The sequence below is a fragment of the Dromiciops gliroides genome, chromosome 6 (assembly GCF_019393635.1).
Source record: "Dromiciops gliroides isolate mDroGli1 chromosome 6, mDroGli1.pri, whole genome shotgun sequence".
NCBI classification, from domain to species: Eukaryota; Metazoa; Chordata; class Mammalia; order Microbiotheria; family Microbiotheriidae; genus Dromiciops; species Dromiciops gliroides.
Window position 1 is genome coordinate 193650529 of NC_057866.1, and position 21721 is coordinate 193672249.

Here is a 21721-nt window from a genome sequence, read left to right on the forward strand (position 1 = left end):
TGTGCTGACCTGAGCTCTCAGCTCTCCAAGCATTTTGGATCCTTAATTTTGCTCAGTAATTGCTTTTATTCATTTCTTGGTCGTTTCTAATCACCTTTTCCACAGTGGCTACTCCAAATTTTCTCCATCACTGGATGTCAGGCCTCTGTGGGCTACTCATTTACTGCTGCCCTTTCACATCATTTGGATTGTGGTATTTGTATTTAAACTAAAGACTTCAGGGCATAACAGAAAGAGTGCCAGATTTGAGGGCAGAAAATGAGGATTCAAATTCTGCCTGCAATTTACCACCTCTACCTTTTCAGCAAGGTTACATGACCTCTTGGGGCCTCAGTTTTCACATCTGTCCCCTGAGAGACTTGGATTCAGTGGCTTCTGATGTTCTTCCAACCTCTAAATCTATGACCCAATGACTCATTCAATGACCATAACAGAATGTGAAATGTCTTTACAACAAATACTAGTAATGATACCAATCCCTTACATTTACACAGCCTGGCAGGCAGAGAGGTGACTTAGTGGATAGTTACTGGCCTGAAGACAGGAAGACCTGAGTTCAAATCTGACCTCAGACGTTTACTAGTTTTGTGACCCTGGGAAAGCCACTTAATCCTGTTTGTCTCAGTTTTCTTATTTGTAAAATGAAGGCATAATATTAGATGTTTCTAAAATCCCTTCCAATTTCAGATCTATGAACTTTCGATATAGCGTTATTTACTATTCTATTATTTAATAACTAATCCAGCAATATTCAGCAAGCATTTGTAAAATACTATGTATAGAGGACCATGATAGACATTAGATACATCCCTTGCTCTTGTGTAACTCATAATGTGCTAGGGGAAGTAAGATACAAACATAACTAATACACTATTAACACTAGTGCTAATAGCAATAATATGAAGCAATGCACTTTTAACTGTAAATGTCCTATTAACACTATTAGTCTGTCTTTCTGTATTTCTTTTCAACTGTATAATAAACTTTTTTTGTGTGTGAGGCAGTTGGGGTTAAGTGACTTGCCCAGGGTCACACAGTTAATAAGTGCTAAGTGTCTGAGGCCAGATTTGAACTCAGGTACTCCTGACTCCAGGGCTGGTGCTTTATCCACTGCGCCATCTAGCTGCCCCAACTGTATAATAAACTTTTAGTTAAGATCTTTTATGTTCCATGTATTATACAAAGCCCTTGGGGACAAAAAATGAATAATAACTCACATTCATATAGTACTTCCTAGTTTTCAGAACACTTTCCTCATGATGAAGTAATGATGTGGGTAACTCAAATAATTATTCCCATTTTACAGAAGAGGAAACTAAGGTTTCCAGTTCAAAGTCCCATTGTTGTTGTTGTGTCCTTCATTCTCGAAGAGGACCATGACATCAGGTTGATGTCATGACTTGCAGTGAACTGGATTTAAGTGACAAAAGGCTATGCAAAGTCATCAATCTCACTCTCTCTTCCGTGGAGCCATCTGGGTCTAGTAGCAAGCTATATATCAGGACAACTGGAGATGGTCCCAGATGTTTAAGGCAATGGAGGTTAAGTGACTTGCCCAGGGTCACACATCTAGTAAGTGTCTAAGGTGAGATTTGAACTCAGGTCCTCCCAGCTTCAGGGCCAGTGTTCTATCCACTGTGCCGCCTAGCTGCCCACCCCAAGTCCCATAATTTAGATGTAGGAGAGCCAGAACTTAACCCTTCTCAACTCTTATGACTCCAAGTGTTCTTTTAGCTACAACCTTTAGTCTCTCCATGGAAACGAAACTAGAGGACGGGTTAGATTTGTACCATTTGGTCTCAAAGCACAGAAATAGGATTATGACTGGAAGTTGCAAAGAGGCCAAGTGTAGGTTTGAGATTGAGGGAGGAAAAAAAGTTCTTAATTAAGCTCAGAAGCTGAACATGAAATGAGCAGCCTCCACAGGTGGTTTGTTGCCCGATTTTCAGGGAGATTATAACTGGAATTTCTTTCAGGGGAAGGTTGATTGCTGTGGTCCTCTCCAACTCTCCAATTCTGTGATTCTGCAATGCTTTAATATTTACAAAGCATTTTACTGTTCTTTTCTCAAGTGTTCCTTATGGCAACCCTTCAAGGTGGGTGCTATTCGTATTCTGATTTTAGAGATGAGAAAATTGAGATTTAAACACAGGAAGTAACTTGCCCAGAGTTATGTAACTAGTCAAATGTCTCAAGGAGAACAGTCTGGAAACTATTATGAGATCCAATCATGGGGAATCATGGAATAGAATTGTCACAGGTGGAGGTGGAGGGTGGGGACAGAGAGGTCAGACAAATGTATGGAGGGAGAAAGATAAAAGGAATTCAGGGAATCGTGAGTAGGTGGTCCTTTAAAGTACATAGCCTAGATGGATTGAAGTTAAAGATTCTCTCGAGAAAATAGGAACACAAAGAAAACTTAAGATATGGGCATGGTGTGGCACCCATCTGAAAGATCTCTTTGCAGTCTGGTGTTCTCAGATGCAGTCCATTTCTGATTAATTTTGGCATTAACATGGTCAATCTCCAGTTGGTTGGACACATCCAGGTGGGGTAAGGAGACCCTGTGTGTATATGTGTGTGTGTGTGTGTGTGTGTGTGTGTGTGTGTGTGTGTGTGTGTGTGTGAGAGAGAGAGAGAGAGAGAGAGAGAGAGAGAGAGAAAGAGAGAGGGGGGTGTGGGGAGGCAGGGGAGGGAAGGAAAAGAATAAGAAAATTTATGAAAATAAAATACAAAATGTTTATTAATAAAAACTCGGCCACTTTTACCTTATGGGGAGAGAGGAAGAGGGGGAAGGGAGAAAAAGGGTAAGGGAGAGAGAGGGAAGATGAGGAAAAGAGGGGGAAAGGGAAAGAGAGAGGAAGGGAGGAAAAAACTAAAGGGAGTGAAAGGGACAAAGAAAGGGTTGGGGAGACGAGGAGAGAGAGTGCCTACTCGCACCACAAAGATTTGCTCAATATTTTAGGTACTAACAGTCTAGTCTAGAAAATCAGTTGATTGACAAGATGTTAACTTGGTCATATGTATACCTTAGGTTATTTGCTCTTATTAAAGGTGGGTGTTTTGGTTAAGTGAAATAATGGAAATCCTATATCTTCATAATTAAACTTTATTTGAAGATCTTTTAAAGATAAAATGGAGTTGGGAAGGGGGAGGATCATTTAGTGATATTGCTTTAAAAGTGGTGAACTCTTGCCAAAAAAAGGCAGCAAGAGCATAATTTTCCCTCAGGGGCTTCTGTGATGAACTAAATAGCAACCCCCTGAAGAGCAATTGTAAAGCTATGAATAATGCTCATTTTTTATTCCTGAATTTTTTTCTTGACTTACCATGGTAAAAATCCTTTTCTAGTGAACAAATAATTTTCATGTATTCGATTGGGCACACATGAATTAAACTGCTACTGTGCCGATCTAATCTTAAAAAAAAAAATAGGGAGCACTTCAAAAATATTGTTTGAAGCACTGCTAATGGCAACTTTCCAAGGGAAAAATTACAGAGAGATAAATGTATGAAGGGGAAACGTCTTTTTTCTTCCTCAGAATTAAAAAGAAAACTATGTATGTCATGAAAGGGAAATAAGTAAATTAGTAATACAGCATCCACCTTACAGAATAGTGACTTAGGAAAAATGACTTTTACATAGTGGGAAATGAAGTTCAGGGAAAATGAGACTATATTAATACAGCTAGATTGCATAATAAAGATGAAAATAATTCACACCTGGTTCTGAATTATCTAAATTGTGATTCAACAAGCATCAGATGGCTACAAGGGGACTGAGGAGTAGTAGGAAAAAAAGCCCTAGACAAGAAGTTGGCAGATCTGGGTTAATGTGTTGGCTCTGTTGCTTGCCATCTGTGTGACCTTAGACAAGTCACTTCACCAGCATTTGTGTGAGCTCCCTGATCTGGAAAATGAGTGAGTTGGACTGCATAATTTCTAAGCTTCTTTCTAATTAAAATTCTATGAAGTTCCCTTTTAATACTGATGGTGATACGGTGCTTTAAGGAAGGAAAGGAAAAGGACAGATATTTATTAAGCACCTGCCGTGTGCCAGGCACTTTACAAATATTATCTCATTTGATGCTCGTGACAACGTGGTGAGATCAGTGCTCTTATCCCCACTTTACAGATGAGAAAACTGAGGCAGGAAGAGGCATGATTTGCATACTTCATTTACTTGATTCTCCCAATAGTCATAAGAGAGAGGTGTTGCTATTTCCATTTTATAGGTAAGGAAACTGAGGTTTAAGGGATTAAAGTTAGGATTTGAAACCAGAGTTCTCCTGATTCCAGTGCTCTGACCAGCCTTACAGTTGTAAGGTTCTCTGAATCCAGAACCTGATTGACAATTCCAAGTTTTACTTTGTGTTGCAACAACAGGGCACAAAATATTAATTCGCCTCCTTTAGAGTAGAGGGATAATGGGGACCAAATCACACAATGGAGGCTGTGGACACTTCTTCCTTAGGAGTCTTTTCATAATATAGTTGAAAGAGCACTAAATTTGAAGTCAGAAGCCCTGGGTTGAAATCCTTACACCAGCACCTCTTAGCTGTGCGAGTATGGGCAAACTTAACCTGAGTATCATCTGAAAAATGCAGGTAATATCACTTGCAATAACTCCCTGAAGAGATGTCCTAAGAAAAGCACTTAGAGGGTACAAACTTAAAAGAGTTTATATGGCTGTGTGGGCCAGTATTCTCTATGATGGTTTAGGTTTGGAAATGAGCTAATGGCCTTCCAGTGATTCTCCCTGCTTCATTTTTAAAAATCTTTTTGGGGATTGGAACCTTATTTTAAATGTCCAGAAAACAATATTATCAAATTGAAGGGGAGGGGGCAGCTAGGTGGCACAGTGGATAAAGCACCAGCCCTGGATTCAAGAGGACCTGAGTTCAAATCCAGCCTCAGATATTTGATACTAGCTGTGTGACCCTGGGCAAGTCACTTAACCCTCATTGCCCCATGAAAAACAAACAACAACAATAAATTGAAGGGGAAAAAAATAGAAGGAAACATATTGAAATTAGTGCTAAAAATGACAATTTTAAGTAATCAATCAATTTATTAAGCATCTACATTCCCAACAAGGGTAAAAACATTTCCAGGTACTTGGTGTAAGAAAAAATGTCCAGAGAGGCTGGCCAGACCTTTCTTAAGGCCAGCCCAGAGTCAGAAGAATTTCAAAGGAAATGTGGTTGGACATTGGACTGTGAATAGGGATTAAAACCTGGAGGCTTCTTTCCCATGGAGGACTTCATACTCTGACATCAGCATCCACTGAACCAACAGATTTTAATGAGAATAGCCAATTAGCTTTGAGCAATGCATAAGGGCGGGCTCTCCTCCTCAGGCCAGAAAGAAGCTTACAAGGTCATGTGTTCTCTTTACCCAGGGACACTGAAGGAGCAGCCAAGCAGCCCACTCTCAGGGGCTCTTGGCTTTGAATGCTCAAGGAGGCCAGACATGGATTTTTCTCTCTCCTTTCTATCCTAGGTATCTAGGGCTTCTGATCTTTCTGAGCAACATGCTATCTCTCTTTACTAATATTTAACAAACTTTAATAAATGCTTAATGCCTCAAACTGGTGCAGTAGCCTCTAATTTCTAAGTAGCTACATATTAGAACCCCAGCTAAATTTCCCTAAACTTGGGACATTATGTAGGGCAACCCCATATAATTGTAATCACCACATTGAGATATACAAAGATAAAGAAAGAAACAACCCAACTGCCAGAAGCTTATATTCTATCCAGGGGAGACAGTGTGTATGTACATAACTAGATACAAAATACACACAAAACATAGAAAATGCTTTATTTGTTATATTATACAAAACAAAGAGCAAGTTTTGGGAAGAGAGGGAGAATGCTCAGGGCATCAAGACAGGCTTCAATTCATGTAGAAGGTGGTCTTTAAAGAAACTAGGGATTCTACAGGGGGGAGGTAAGGAGAGAAGGCATTGGACAATAGAGGTCAGCCTGGGCAAAGGTATCAAGGTGCAAGATGGAGCATCATTAATAAGGAACAGTGAGATTGTCAACTTGACTAGACCAGAGAATACATGACGTGAAATATAAAGTTGGAAAACTAGACTAGAGTCAGGTTGTCAAAGGCTATTAAGTGTCAAAAATGAAAGTATGTATTTGTCCTCAAGGTAATAGGGAGCCGCTGAAGCTTAATGAGCAGAAAAGAAATATAATCAGACTTGTGCTTGGCCTCTGTGGAAGGAAAGAAGGGAGGAAGGAAGGAAGGAAGGAAAGACAAAGAAGGGAGAAGGGAAGGAGTAAAGAACGGAGAGAAAAGAGAGGAAAGGGAAAGAAGAAAGGAAAGAAAAGAAAAAACAATCATTATTAAGCACCTACTATGTGCTAAGCACTGTGCTAAATTCTTTACAAATATTCTTTCATTTGATCTTCACAACAACCCTGGGAGGTAGGTGCTACTATTGTCTCCATTTTACAGCTGAAGAAACTGAAGCAGAGAGTTTAAGGGGTTTTCCCAGGGCCACAGTCAGTGTTGGGCCAGATTTGAAATCAACTAGTTCTGATGCCAGAACTGGCCCTCTCTCCATTGCACTAGGAGGTCATTGCAAGAAGTCTGAGGAAATGAATTAGGGTGGTAGTCGGCCATTTGAGTAAAGAAAAGGAGACAAATGTGACAGATGTCAAGATAGAATCCAAAAGATATGACAACTAATTGGCTATAGAAGGGCATGGGGGGAAGAGTCAAAGATGATTTCCAAGTTGTCAACTTGGGTGATCAGAAAGACGATGGTTGCCCTCAATGAAACTTTTGAGTGAGAAACATGAAATGGCATTGATTTTATTTTAAAATTCCCAAAATATGTAAGTGTAAGCAAGCTATGCCTTATTACATTGACAAAAACTCATAATTAGGAAATGGTATGGAATCATTGTTCTATGTGATTTGTTTTTATGTTTACTAGGGAAAAAAATTAAATATCAAATTATATTTTTTAAAAGAATCCATGTGACTGAAAAAGCTGAGTCAGCGATCTAACAAGAACAAGAGACAAAGGCATTCCAAATGATTGGTCACTTCAGGATGCTATAGAAAAAGAAGTGGAAGTCATCCAACTCTTTGTATAGATCAAAGCTGCTTAAACTGTGGGTTGATAGCCCGTGTGGGGTCATGTAACTGAATGTGGGGGTGGTGAACAATTTGGCAGTGTTTGATTTGTATACTTATTTTTTTTTGTTTTGTTTTTTTGTTTTTTTTTAGTGAGGCAATTGGGGTTAAGTGACTTGCCCAGGGTCACACAGCTAGAAAGTGTTAAGTGTCTGAGGCCGGATTTGAACTCAGGTACTCCTGACTCCAGGGCCGATGCTCTATCCACTGCGCCATCTAGCTGCCCCCCCCTTTTTTTTTAAAGACAGCTTTTGTTTTATTTTATTATTATTTTTTTTTTTAGGGAGGCAATTGGGGTTAAGTGACTTGCCCAGGGTCACAGAGGTAGTTAAGTATTAAGTGTCTGAGACTGGATTTGAACTCAGGTACTCCTGACTCCAGGGCCAGTGCTCTATCCACTGCACCATCTAGTTGCCCCTGTATACCTATTTTATATACATATATGCCCAGGGTCATGTAAAAATTTCTCAGCCATGAGTAGAAAAGGTTTAAGAAGCCCCCATCTAGATCCTTTATGGAAGATTTATGAGAAAATGTCTAAAACATTGAGGGTGACAAGACATGAAGGGATGGTGACCCTCACCAGTAGAGGGAGTGCTCACTGCATGGAAATCATTAACAGCAGACATTTTAGAGAGCACTTGAAAGACTACAAAGTGCTTTACAAACAGAATCCCCCTTTAGTTTCTCCATAACTCTGTGAGGTAGATGCAATTCCTATCCCCATTTCACAGCTAAGGAAACTGAGGCTATGGAAATAAATAGCGTCTTACTGAGGTCTCATAGTAAATACTTTGGCAAGATTTAAACTCTGGTCTTCTGGGTTCTAGGTCCAGAACTCTGGCTACTTCACCTTTTTGAGAACACTGCTGTTACACTATAACAAACATTGCACCCTAACCCATCATATGCAAGGAAACTCTACTGCTACTGCCAGTCTGAGTGTGGCAAGATCTATGATGCAGCAAAGATACATTTTTTCCCAGTTCAGATTTCTGCAGTTCTGTTTGCTCTTGTGGTTTGCTTTTTAAACCAATAAGCAAGCCCCCATCACTCAGAACCCCATCTGCCATTTCCCAGAATAGCATTGCTTTGTTGTAAGATGCATTATTTGTGTTTAAAATCCAAGTGTTGTGTAAAGAAATGTTACTTACAAAAATAAGTAAAAATCCATTCATATTAGCTGAGAGCAAACCATAATCTTTCTGGAGTCTTGCTAAACAGAGCCAAAAGGAGGTTTGCCCATGGTTATATTTATGAGAGTAAGAGATGTAGAAATGATGCCGAAAATTGTTATTAAAATGTAGCAATTAAAATGGAATCAAATTAGTGAGGTTCGAGTCACTGGGAATACACTCAGCAGTTAACTTAAACTATGTTTTATAGGTGTTCCTTTCTTCTTCATTACTTGGTGATGGTTACCTGCCGACTTGGAAATAAAACTTCCTTCACTGCTACTTGTGGTCACCTTTGCTTAGCAAATCCTCTATTTCATATGGTACATAATCCCACCGGGCATTTATCGGTTATATTATACACATACCTCTCAGCCTTCTAGGCAATTCTCTCAAACTATAAAAGTGCCATGGCAGTAGTTTGAGAATCTGTGAGTAGTGAAATCACACGTGCAATTCCTATCCCACATATATGTTGGATGAATGTATATGGATGTATATGTGATGGAGGAGGCTAAAAGGGTTAACAGATAACCTATCAATAGTACCTATCAATAATACCTAAGAGGGTTAACAGAGAAACTTGGGTTTCTGTTCTTACTGTAACCAAGAGGATTTGTCCCTATCAACCCTCACCATCAACAGACAATGACCAGGGATCATTAACTATTAATAGCCATTAATATTCCTAGATGACAGGACACATAGAAACCAGATCTTAAGTAAAGAGATACCATAAACAGAGAGACACTCTGAGATTGACAAGTTTAAGCATGTCTTTAGGTGCATGCGCGGAAAAGGCCAAATTTGTACCTCCCCAAGGTAGAGATTATGATCATGGGGAAATAATTAATTTCTTTTCTGCTATAAATGTAACCATCTTTTTTCCCCCCTATTAGAGACACCTCCCTGGTGCTCTCCCTGTGGTCACTCACAGTATTGCAATAAAACTTGGGAAACTGAGTCACTGAGTCTTGTAATTCTTTGGGATACCTCCCAATCAATCTGATCAATCAAAGCCACCCCCCACATCATATGGATGTATATGTGCATATGTATGTGTATATTTTTCCCATAGATAATTTTCATTACTCCAAGATAAGGAAACTACCTCTACTGATGTTATCTTATGGTCTTAGAGGATTGCTTAGAAAACCGAGAAATAAAATACTTACCCAAAGTCACAAAGCCAATTATCTGGCAGAAATTGGACTTAAAACCAAGTCTTCCTGGCTCTGAGGCCAATTCTCCACCTACTATGACACCCTTTCTGGTATATCTTCATAAATACACAAACAAGTATATCAATCACCATGTCCTTCAACAGTATTCTTCTTTTGGGGGCGGGGGGCAATAGGGGTTAAGTGACTTGTCCAGGGTCACACAGCTAGTATATGTCAAGTGTCTGAGGCTGGATTTGAACTCAGGTCCTCCTGAATTCAGGTCCCGTGGTTTATCCACTGTGTCATCTAGCTGCCCCCCTTCAACAGTATTAATAAAGTTAGAATGAGTTTCTACAGGTAGAGGCACAGTTTAAACCTACAGAAGGAAATCTTGCATATTCTTTTCTGTTTTTATGACAAAATGGAGCTTGCTTTCTTCAGAATGATTCATGAAGCATATAAACCAACAGTGAAAAGTATTGACTGTCAATACTACCTAGAATTTCACTGAAATGTTCTGGCTGAGGAGAGATTGGGGGAAGAACAATGATAAAGATCATTCTTAAAGTAGACTCACCTGCTTTTCCAGAACTCCAGTACAAAGGTTTGGGTGTGTGTTCGTTTTTCCTTCCTTAAATCAAAAACCATTTAAATAAGAGAAGCTCAGTCCATGGATAAATTCCAGTCACAAATCAACAGCAAGCACTGTTGCCATCTTTAAAGAATATTTATTAATTTAAATTAAAATTTTAAATTAGCTAACATTTATCTTCTCTCCTCACCTTTCCTTTACCTGACTGAGGGAAAAATAACCAAGAATCTTATAACTAATATACAACAATAACAAACAAATTACAAAATAGCCTAAAAAAATGACTAAACTTTTCCCAAAGCCTTTTTTTTTTTTTTCAGGGCAATGAGGGTTAAGTGACTTGCCCAGGGTCACATAACTAGTAAGTGTCAAGTGTCTGAGGCTGGATTTGAACTCAGGTCCTCCTGAATCCAAGGCCAGTGCTTTATCCACTGCGCCACCTAGCTGCCCCCAAAGCCTTTCTTAAGTGAAACATGGAAATACTGCATATTTGCATAATGCTTTACAAAGTACTTTCATATTCTTCACTTAGTCTCACAACAAACTTGTGAGATAAGCAGGACTGGCATAATTAGTCCATTTTATAAAGGAGAAAACAAATTCGGGAAAGTTAGGTGACTTGGCTTAGAACACACAGCTACCTGATAGAGCCAGGAGTAAGTACCCAGGTCTTTGGGTTGCCACTTCCCTCTTCTTTCAATTTCACTCATGCCAAGTCAGCAGGAATTACTCTGCATAACTTTAGCCAAGTCACTGCCTCTACTTTGTTATTTATTTATTATTTTTTTTACATTTGAAATACTTGTAAGCCAGGTACTGACTTTACAGTTATTCAGAGAACTAATGGGGTGGTGGGGGTGTGAATGTTGAAAAAATACTTTTAGCTCCTCAGAAGAGGCCCACTAGGTAGAAACATTATCCCTATTAGTATCTTCTTATTATCACGTTACTGCTGTTATTGGAATTAAAATGTTGGCTCTCCTTACCTGAGAGAATTGGGATTTAATTAATTTCCCCCTCAGAATAGGAAAGGAGCTTTAGCAGGACTATTAACTCCTTGAAAACCTTGAGTATGGGAGGAGGCGAGGCAGTATTGTATCCTTACTATGGAAGGATACAGATAGTACTACAAATCCTCAGGCCTCCACATTTTTGTGACAAGGACAAGATTTGAGAAACAAGTTACTGGGAAAGAAAGATCTGGAATACAAGGGCAGAAAAACTTTAATTTGGCTTGATCTGAGTCTATTGACTTGTGCTAGGGGAAATCCCACAAAATATTATAACAATGTGAAGATAAAATATATTTGTGCAGAAAGCTCACTGGTTCACAAATGGTACTCTAATTCAGCAGAGTTCAGGGATAAACTTTGGGTTGGAGGGCAATTATAGAAATTATGGCTGTTTTCTCCCAAAGGCAAAAATTTTGAAACAGTTAGAATGGCAAGTTCCATTTAAATTGGCTAGATGTTAGTGGTATATGTTGGCAGGACTCTCAGTTAAAGAGAAATAATGTGTAATGAAGATGTTCTGAAGTCAGGAGATCTGATTTCAACTTCTGACTCATACTCACTATGTAACTTCAGTCAAGACTTAAATCCTCTGAGTCTTTTTTTTCCTCCATCTTTAAAGTGAGAATAACAATACTTATATTCTCATAGGACAGCTAGGTGATTGAGCGATGGATATGGAATCGGGAAGACCTCAGTTCAAATGTGGCCTCAAATACTTACTAGCTGGGTGACCCTGGTCAAGTCATTTAACTGCTGTCTGCCTCATCTGAGGAAATAGGAATGATAATAGCCTCTACCTCTCAGGGTTTTTATGAGGACAAAACCAAGATATTTGTAAAACATTTTGCAAATCTTTTTTTTCATTTTGCAAATCTTAAAGCATCATATAAATACTAGCTATTGTGGTGGGTGGTGGGTGGTGGTGGTTATAGGAAAAATGCTTTGTGAATTTCAAAGTGCATTATTAGTAAGAGTAGTATTAATAAAGGACTGCAAAGCGCAGGCCTGAAATATTGTCAATCTTCTTTTTGCAAAATTGCTCTTAAAACCTGGATGGATATCTGATCTCACCCGGGTGGTTGCTCCCTCACCCAGAACACACCCCCATTCCTCTACATCTTCTTATTCTGTATGATTCTTGTCTACTTCCTATTATTCCAACAAGTACACTATTTTCCTCCTGGTGGAAAACAGCATTCAGTCATGCAACAAGCTAGAGACCTTGCTCACCTTTTCTTAACATCTGAATGCTACCCATAGAGCCTTAGAACTGTTCATCTTTGTTCTTATTTTCTTTGAATGGTTGGCCCACCTCTGTTTCTTTATTTCACTTGTCTAGATCTGTGATGAGAATGCTCAGTGTGGAACATCTTTCCTTTCATATACCCCGGCAAGTCCAGTGCAATGTATAATTCTAAGAAGGTATGTGGCCTGCCCACAATCCCATGGACCAGTGTGTGGCAGAAGTCCACCTATGACATGAACATGGTGTGACCCTGGACATTTCACCTAGTAACTCCTACACACAATCCTTAAAGACTGTAAATTATAGAACCATTGTTGATCTGTATTGGTGGAGAGTGTATACTCTTTGGGAGTTTACTGCACCAATAAAAACACAGGTCTAGAATATTTTTTAAAAGGTGTATATCTTCAAAATATTATAAGAACTTTATACAAATATCTAAATACCGGATACTTAACCTGATTCAGGTGGTCCATCAACTTGAATGTGAAAAAAAATGTATCTTTATTTTCACTAACCTTTGATTTCCCTTGTAAGTCAGTGTGTTGTTTTGTTTTTTTAATTTAAAGACCTTTATTAATGGGTGCTTACAGATTATGGATTTTTGAAAAAAATCAGGTGACCTTTCACACAAATTAAAAATGAGATTCTTAAAAATCTCAACTTCACCAGATATGCAACAATTTTAAAACCTTTAAAGGTGTATTGAGAAAATGAGGATTAAAAAAAGTTAGTCCTCCTCCCCCCAAAAAAGGCTTCTTTAGGTAAAAATAATTTTTAAAAACCATGCTGCATAGATAATGCAGAGAGTTCTAGTTATCTGGTCAACAGCAAAAAGCAAATACTTAGACTTTCCATCCCAAATCTTTTGTTCATTTCTTATTATTGCTGGAATTTCATATTATTTCTTCTTATATGATAGCTGGTTGGTAGTAGAGATGATAAGCCAGCATGTACTCAATCTATGTATTTTTTATTTTTGCATTTAAAAATCTTGTTCCAAGAAGGGATTCCAATGCTTTGCTAGACTGACAAAGGCATCTGTAACAAAAATTGTTTAGTAACCACTGCTCTATATGAATATCTCCTGTGAATCCACATAAACCAAATTCTGACTTCATCCCACTGACTAATAATTATCAGCTTGAACATTTGGATATCTGTGTCATAGGAGACTTGCCAAAAAGCCAAGTTTGAGCTCCAGCACTAAAGGCAAAGAATAACCAGACTACAGCAGGGGGCAGAGTAAGTTTCAGGCATTCCTCCATCATGACTGAATATCTAGTATCCAGGGATGACCTGCCGACTGCAATTATCAGACCCAAATACTACATACATAAATCACATAGGATTATTCTTCAAGCCAGGAGCAAGGTGGAGAGGTTCAGAGCATCACTGTGAAAGATCCACAGGCATCTAGAAGTAATACCACCCTGCTTCACAAGCACACCTGTCTCCACTCAGGTCAAGATACTCCACAACTTCTTTTTATTTGTAATCTTCTCAACAATTCTGGGATGTGTATAAAAGGAGCAATTATAATGGCTCAACACTTTATGACAGAGAAAAGAGAATATGAGTATGTCATCTGGAAATCTACTGCAAAGGAGAAACCGTGGGTGGGAGGAATGTTAACTCAGGCTGTCTGTACAGGAGAAAACATCTGCTTTTAAGAAATATGCCATTTCAATAAGCAGGGCTTCAGCATCATTTCAAACAGGGCTAGGAACTTTGAGGTAAGAAGTTTGTGCTAATTGTGGCAACTAAATATAGTTGAGGGCAAGAGGGGAGACATAGTTTATGAAATCTGGGGCCTCTGGACAGGGAATGATAAAATCAATCTGCCGCCATCTTTGGAACAGGCCTTTTCAGGCCTCACCACTTAGCAGATCACACCTTATTATGTTGACATGCTGTGTGACAATCTGTTAATTTGTGGAAATACTTTGAGAATTTCACCGACAACGCAGACACTGAGTGGGGGATCGGGATCCCCAAGGAGGCTTTTTTTGATTTCCTGAGAGTGTCTGACAGCATTCGGGGGTGGAAGGCACAATGAACGGCTTTGTGGGCAGAACAATCTTCAAGAAACAGAAAAGTATGGCCCAAGCTGACTGAAAATATTTCTTTGGTGCAGGGGGAAGGGCAGAAGACGCTGGTTAATAATAATAGTAGTAATGGTAGCAATAGCAACAGCAACAAGAAGCATAGTGGCTAGCATTTATACAGCACTTCAAGGTTTATGAAACACTTTTAGAGATATCCCATTTTATCCTCACAACAACCAAGGAAGGCTATTGTTATCTCCATTCTTCAGATGAGGAAACTGAGGCACAAAGATTGAGTGACTTGTCCAGGTGTCTTACAGCTATTGGGTGCCAGATTTTAGCTCAAGGCTTTCCTGACTCCAGACCCAGCTATCTATCCACTGTGCTACCTAACTGGTGCTATAAAGCACTGGGCCTGGAGGCAGGAAAACTTGAATTCAAATATGCCTTTAGACTCTTACTAACTGTGTGATGTTGGACAAGTCACTTGACTTCTGTTTGCCTGAATTTCCTCAACTGTAAAATAATAGTATCTACATCCTAATAACACCTAATAATAACACTTCCCAGTATTGTTGTGAGGATCAAGTGAGATAATATTTGTAGAGCACTTAGCACAGTGCCTGGCACATAGTAGGCATTTAATAAATACTTATTCCTTTCCCTCCTTTCTCTACCTAACTACCATTTAGGATGACTGTGAGCAGAGGGGAGGGGAGCAATAATTTGAAATCTTCATATAAATTTTCCTAGATATTTTATTGATAGGGTAGATTTTAAAGAGTAAAGCTCTAAGATCAAAAAAGAAAAAGAAAAAAGGTAAGAAAGAATGACTAATTTAAAATCTGCTAATTTATAAGGTTAGAAGATAGTATACTTAAATAATGAAAAAGTAGTATACTAAATGATATCTAAGGTCCCTTCTAGGTCTGAATCCAAGAGCTTCTGGTAGGAAATTTAAAGACTATGGATTTACTACTACCTTGGAATCATCCATATTCTTGAATTTTCAGAGGTTCTAGAATATTGACCAACCTGTGAAGTAATATGATGGTGATGGGCATTGATAGTCAAATACTGCTTTCATGATTATGGTTTATCACCATTTTCTCATTTGATCTTTACCATAACCCAATAAGAAAAAAAATATCATTATTCCCATTTTACAAAGAAGACAAATGAGGCTTAGAAAAGGCATGTGATTGGGGGCGGCTAGGTGGCGCAGTGGATAAAGCACCGGCCCTGAATTCAGTAGTACCTGAGTTCAAATCCAGCCTCAGACACTTGACACTTACTAGCTGTGTGACCCTGGGCAAGTCACTTAACCCCCATTGCCCTGCAAAAAAAAAAAGGCATGTGATTGCCCCGGACCACACAGGAAGTAAGTGACAAAGTCATGACTCAAAGTAAGTCACAAGAAGTACTGATGTCAGGAAAAACTTAGCCACCTATCATTTTGCCATTGTTGGAACTTTAAGTGCTTGGACAAGTCTACAACATGGAGAAATGAAAAGACCATTGAATAAGGACTCAGACATTGGGTTCAAACCCCCATTTCCATTATTTACTCTATATGATTTGGGGCATGTCACAATTTCTCTGGATCTTAGCTTACTCTTATATAAAATTAAGCAGTTGGAATAGATATTTTCTCTAATCTCTTCTGGTTATTTTTTTATTTTAAGATAGACTTTATATCTTTTGATTATTTAGGCTTGGATTCTTCTCCATCCTCCCCAGAAATACATCATTTATGCAAAGTTTTAAAAAAGTGAGAGGAAGAAAAGAACATTTCAGTAAGACTAACCAAAATTTTTTTTAATTGGCATGCATACATACAGTGTTACCATGACTGTAGACCCTTACCTCTTCAAAAGAGTAGGGATAAGTATATTTACCTTTCTTCCTTGGGGTCAAATTTGTCCTTTACAAATTAACAATATTCAGTTTTAATTGAGCTTAATAAACACTTGATAGTCATTGCTTTGTGCTGGATATTCATTCTGTTTACATAGCTGGTGTGTGTTATTTTCCTGACTCTTCTTATTTCATTCTACATTAATTCAAGTAAATCTCTGCATGTGTCTCCATATTCACTATATTCATCACTTCACCATGCATAGTACATTCCATTACCACAGTTTGTTTAGTCATCCCCAAACTGTGGGACATCTACTTTTTTACTAATCTTTGTTAACACACACACAAATTACTGCTATGAATATTTTTGGTATGTTTGGAACCTTTCTTTTTGGTAATGACTTCCTTTGAGGTATATGTCTAACAAACAGTAAGGTTTCTAGTTCAAAAAGTATGGACAATTTAAATCACTTTATCTGCACAATTCCTAACTCATAGATCCACCAATCATGCATTAGTGTACCTATCTTTCCACAATCCTTCCAACCTCCCCTCTGTCTTCTGGTTCAAAATCTAGTCAACCTATGATTCCTCCAAGAACACTCTTAGCCTGGTAGGAAGGAACATTTCTCCAGCAGCATCCCAATAATCTGATTCAGAAGTTAGGACAGCCTTCCAAGGGGAAGGATAGTGCCAAGACTTTACCATACCCCAGGCAGTTACGTATCTTTAAAAGCCAAGCATAGGCAGGAAGCACACATAAAAGAAGAAAGCCATCAGCATATCTGGGAACAAGCAACTATTTATAACTACCTGAGTCCATTCCAGACATTGGTACTGCTTTTTGTGCCTAATCCTCTGATACTTTGCTCATCTACCTCTTTCCTGGCTACTGAAATTTTTCCAGGTCACCAATTGTTCCCTTAATTCTCAGGCTTCCAATCTCTCTGCCCCTATGGGGGCTTCCTTGGCTCACTGCCAGTCTCTACAAAAACCTAAAGACTCCCTTCTTGTCCCAGATATGCCAGGGCACCTTGAAAAGAAACTTCCTTACTTTATATATAAAATTTGTGGCCAAAAGACAGTATTACCTTGTTTGATCACCTAAATTTTTTAAAACCTTATTTAGCTCTGAAACAGCATTTAGCTGTTGAAATTTAAATTTTCCAAGCATTTTTACAAATTCAAATCTTCAAACATCTGCCATCATTGAGAGTTTCAAAAACATGACTCGGTCTCTGAAATCATTTCCAAAATAGTTCTCTGTTTGTAGCATTTTATTTTCTACCCTTCTGCCTTCTTGCAGGTATAAATCCATTTCTGTTTCACACGCCCTAGAATGTAGACATGAGGGCAAGAATTACTTATTGTTGCTGTTTGCTGTTGCTGTTGTTGCTATTGTTTTAATTTTGCTAAGCACAATACCTTATACACAGTATAATCTTAATTATTTTGTGGAATAGAGTAGGGAAAGTCAACTCTTTGAGACTATAAATTGCAGAGAAAGGTACCAATCTGAAAGGTCCCTTCCTAGGGACTTCCTGGAGAAACTTGTGGTTTCCAAAATACATTTTCCTCAGCATCCTCCTGAAGTGGGCAAGGAATGCGTTATTATCCCTGTTTTATGGAAAAGGAAGGTAAAGATCAGAAATGTTCAATTATTTTCTCAAGGTTACACAGCTAGAAAGGAGAACTGGGGACCAAGCCAAATTCTTCATTCATTCTTTGGGGAGGGGGGGGCATTGAGGGTTAAGTGACTTGCCCAGGGTCACACAGCTAATAAGTGTCAAGTGTCTGAGGCCGAATTTAAACTCAGGTCCTCCTGAATCCAGGGCCAGTGTTTTATCCACTGAGCAACCTAACTGCCTCTGCAACCCTAATTCTTTAGGTTGAGTTTTCTTTCAACTGAAGCATCCTGTGATTTCTAAAGTTTCTTCCAGCACTAATATTCTGTGGTTGTGTGAGCATCCATATTCTCAATAAATAGTAGACTTGAACGGAGCCCAGAAAGCCATGAGGTTTACTTCATATGTTACCTAGAATCTATTATGTGACCCTTTGTACCTCAGTTTCCTCAAATGTAAATAGGTCTCTAAAAAAAAAAAAAAGATAGGGACTGAACCTGTGATTCCACTAGTGTGGGATCCATACTATGGGATTCCGCTAGTGTGGGATCCAATGCACCTTAGTCTTAGAGTTGCCTAAAGCTCTGAAAAGTTAAATTCCTTTGCCTAGGTTATATACAGCCAGTAGGTGTCAGAGGCTGAAACTGGAGCATGGATCTTCCCAGTTTTGAGGCCAGCTCTCTATTAATTCTTCCATACTGCTTCTACTTTAAAAGGAAGAATAATAAAGTAGCTAGCTCACCTCTCCATGAAGTTTGATGCTGAAAGTAGCTAGAAAACCCCTGGCCCCAGTGTACATCATTCTCCACTACTAATAGTGACCCCCTCTTTTGCTTTCTTTGTATTTCCAGCACTTAACTCAGTGCCTAGTATATAGCACATGCTTGATAAATGCTTGTTGACTGACTGATGGAAATAATTTTTGTCCATTGACATTAAAATTGTGGGTCAGACAAAGGGCGCTAGAGAGAGGCTTTATAGGCACAAGTGAAAATGAAGACTCACATAGAAACAAATGGCATAAAGGGTATCATCAGGGGGCAGATAAGGTGGCACAGTGGATAAAGCACCAGCCCTGGATTCAAAAGTACCTGAGTTCAAATCTGGCCTCAGACACTTGACACTTACTAGCTGTGTGACCCTAGGCAAGTCACTTAACCCCCATGGCCCCACAAAAAAAATTTTAAAAATAAAGGGTATCATCAGAAAAATAAGATGAACCAGTCATGCAATGAGGGAAAGGTATAAGCAGTGGGTATCCCAAATGCTCACTTGGTATCTGCAAAGTACAAGAAGGCCCCCACCCATCATGTTAAGTGTCTACCTTCTAAAGTATTTACAAATACATAAGCATCAGACAAATTGAGAAGGTATGGATGAATTGTGACCTGTACCACTGGATGGAGTTTCCACTTTGATTAGCAATAACTGGTATTTATAAAGCACTTCAATAGTTGTAAAAGACTTCACATACTTTATCCCATTTGATCCTTACCATCCTGTCAAGTTAAGCACTATAGTTATTCTTATGCCCATTTTACAGGTAAAGAAACTGAGGCTTTGAGGAGTTCAGCGATTTGCCCAAGATCATACAATTTATTAAGTGTAGAAGCCAGGATATGGAGCCAGTTCTTTTAGACTCCAAGTCCAGTGCTCTATCCACTATAGCAAGCTGCCTCTCAGATTCACTGGAATATTGAATTATTCCCTGAAATCGTGAAGGGCTTTGTCAGTATGCTCTGTGGCCTCCTAAGGATTCTGCGCATCTCAAACTTTGTGATCAGTGACCACTAAGCTATCCTTGTGACAAGGTGACCTAGGATCCTTAGCATAAGGTCGTTATGTTGAAGAGAAGAGGAAACATCTGGAGTGCGAATTCATTACAAAATGAATATGACTGACATGAAGCTCAGTCCCACACTTAAGTTAAATCCCAGTTTAATATAAAATGCTAGAAGCAGAGACAAAAATTGCCCCTGGATAGCAATCACTTATGAACAGAAAATGCTGTGTTTTACATTCCATAAGTACTTGGAGGGTGTGATTTTTCCATAGGGTTCAACTATCTACTGTTTATTTAATAAATGAAGCATAAACGGGCTTTCTGCCCATTTCAAGCAGGCTTGAGGTTTTGTAAGTAGCATTTATTTCCTGAGCAAAGATGTTTTGTGTCCAAAGCAAAAAAAAAAAAAAAAAAGGTTCCCTTCTCTGTGCTTGTACATGAGATCCTGAACAATCTGGACTATTGGTAGAATAAATAAAGATGAAGCTCTTTCATTTAGCAGTATTATCCATTCCCCTTTGAGGGCAATACAACAGAAGAGCTGTGCAGAAATAGGACTGGGGGTTGATTTGCCCATTCTTGAAGCCACTGAGACCACTATGGATTTAACCCATTCAGCCAAAGTCTTCCCTTTCATCTCATGCTTAGTGTGTGTGCCAACCACTGAGGCTGTGTTGAAGGAAACCCATACTATACAATTTCATCACCCCCAACAGCAGCCCTGTATGAGATCAAGGTCACTAAACTCAATTTATAGTTTTAAGGGACTTGATTTGGATTCAGCACAGCATAGTAGGTACTGACAGATACATGATCCTTTTTCCCCCCATCATTCAACCCCCTTTTTTGTAGAAGAGCATCTGCCCACTGTAAAATGGATAGCTGTATAGGTCATCAATTTAGGGTTAGAAAGGACCTTATAAGTCATCTGATCCAACTCCCTATTTTTATAGATAAAGAAACTGAAGTCAAGAGAGCAGAAGTGACTTCATCACCCAAATAGTAAAGGATAAAGCCAGGGCCTTTCATTTCAGATCTACCCCTCTTTGTGTATGCATATAATCCAACCTTCTTCCTACATTGCTGTTATTTCACTACAATAGGGAGCCTCTTGGAAGGAGGCTCTCTCCTAGTCATCAAATGTTCTGCAATTTGTAGAACAAAAATTGCCTGGTACACTGAGTAATTAACTTGCCAAAGGTTGCACAGGCAGTATGTATCAGAAGCAGGACTTGAACCCAGGTCTTTATGATTCTAGGATATAACTCTCATCTACTTCTTCACTGTTTCTTGATGAATATACAACACTTAGAGTTTTATTATAATTCACTGCAGTAAATGTCCTTTTTAAAAATGTACTTGGGGGCAGCTAGGTGGTGCAGTGGATAAAGCACTGGTCTTGGATTCAGGAGGACCTGAGTTCAAATTCGACCTCAGACACTTGATACTTACTAGCTGTATAACCCCGGGCAAGTCACTTAACCTTCATTGCCCCAGAAAAAAAAGTACTTGATTCAGGAAGACTAATCTTCATGAGTTCAAATCTAATCTCAGACACTTACTAGCTATATGATCTTGGGCAAGTCACTTAACTCTGTTTGCCTCAGTTTCCTCATCTGTAAAATGAGCTGGAGAAGGAAATGACAAATTACTCTAGTATCTTTGCTAAGAAAATGCCAAATAGGATCAGAAAGAGTCAAACATTTGCCAAAACAAAAAAAAAAATTGTAATCCATTGCTGGGGCAAGGGAAGGAAGAAAATTCCTTTAATATTAATTGAAAGATTTCCTGTCCTATTTAACAGACATTCAGTATTCACTGCCTATTATGTACAAGTCATTAAGGGGGTTTAAATACAAATATGGAGAAGAAATGTCCCATCCCCTCAAAGAGTTTGCAATCTAATGTAAGGAATAAATTGTGTACAAATAATTAAGATAAAGTTGAATGTGACCACACATAAGCATTAAAAAGGGCTTTGTAAGTTCCCAGGAGATAATCTATTTCTATCATCAGCTTTGGTCAATTGATTTCTCCCCTTCCTTTCCTATTAATCCT

General features: G+C 38.8%; 1 protein-coding gene across 2 annotated transcripts in view; it reads left to right on the forward strand.

The window, feature by feature from the left end:
- The window catches only part of GALNTL6 (polypeptide N-acetylgalactosaminyltransferase like 6), a 1532830-nt gene that overhangs the window by 1356778 nt on the left and 154331 nt on the right, over positions 1-21721 (forward strand). The gene's annotated exons all lie outside the window — the stretch shown is intronic.